Source organism: Micropterus salmoides, unplaced genomic scaffold (genome assembly GCF_014851395.1).
Source record: "Micropterus salmoides isolate LMB-PRFRI ecotype aquatic unplaced genomic scaffold, ASM1485139v1 Ms_hic_scaffold_17, whole genome shotgun sequence".
Taxonomy (NCBI): domain Eukaryota; kingdom Metazoa; phylum Chordata; class Actinopteri; order Centrarchiformes; family Centrarchidae; genus Micropterus; species Micropterus salmoides.
Window position 1 is genome coordinate 30,380,250 of NW_024040817.1, and position 1,229 is coordinate 30,381,478.

Below are 1,229 nucleotides of genomic sequence, written 5' to 3' on the forward strand. Positions count from 1 at the left end.
CCTTATTAGAAAGTGACATGAATGACAGGCTCGGGTACTTTTCAAAGCAGTCCAGCAACAGATCTTAAATTATATGTACAATATCTCACAAAAGTGAGTACACCCTCCACATTTTTGCAAATGATTATATCTTTTCATGTGACAACACTGAAGAAACGACACTTTGCTACAATTTAAAGTAGTGAGTGTACAGCTTGTATAACATTGTAAATTTGCTGTCCCCTCAAAATAATACATCACTCAGCCATTAATTTCTAAACCGCTGGCAACCAAAGTGAGTACATCCTAAGATACTGTACATTGCATGGGACAAAACATGGAACAGAATCCATCAACTCATTGTTCTGATTTTACAGCCTGCAACTTTACGGTTTTGGGTCACTCTCACCGCTCTCATCAACCTTGTTTCCAACTAAAGCAGACGGCTGTTGTCATTGAAAAAAGATCTGATAAACCTACTGTATACCAAAGTTTGCAACAAGCTAACCAGCAACAGAGCTAAAGGAGAGTGAATATTGCACTTAGATTTTTTCAGGTGGCTAAAAACACAACTCCAAAGGAATGCTAATGTAGCCTTTTGTCTGCTGGATGTAAATAGTCACATTTCACAACAGTCAGGGGCCTGTCTTGTGTTCAGCTTACTCAGGGGGGTCCTAGCTTCGCTAAACCTGACAATGACAGTCCTGGATAACTGGTCTTACAAAGGTGGATACCAACTAGCTCTGTTACAATGGGTTTACCAATCTGACTATGATCTCTGGCACAATCTTATGCAACATCAGCAGATTCCAGTTTACAAATCTAAAGATGCGATGACATTTCCTCTAAGAAATGAATTTATTACAGCGGTAAAAAGTAATAAGTCAGTAAGATAAAAGTTACAAACACCAAGTACAGCACCAAAATATTACAAGCAGTATTTTATAAGCTAGTATATATGGCGTTAATAGACAACATTTTAATGTTAAGTCACCTAAAATGGGAAAGAAAAATAAATGAATAAGATGTAGGAGTAAACTGGGGCGAAAGTAACACGGTACGAAAATAACATGGCAATTTTCTCAGAGCCCTGACTGCATTTGCAGCACCTTCAGCACGTAACCCTTGATGGAGCTGCCATATATGATTGATATTATGATTTTGTCATCGTTTCCTGCAGCCATCTTCAGAAAACTGTTTTTGAATTACAAGTTGTGTCTCTCGTTTCATGTGTCACAGTAAGGATTAAT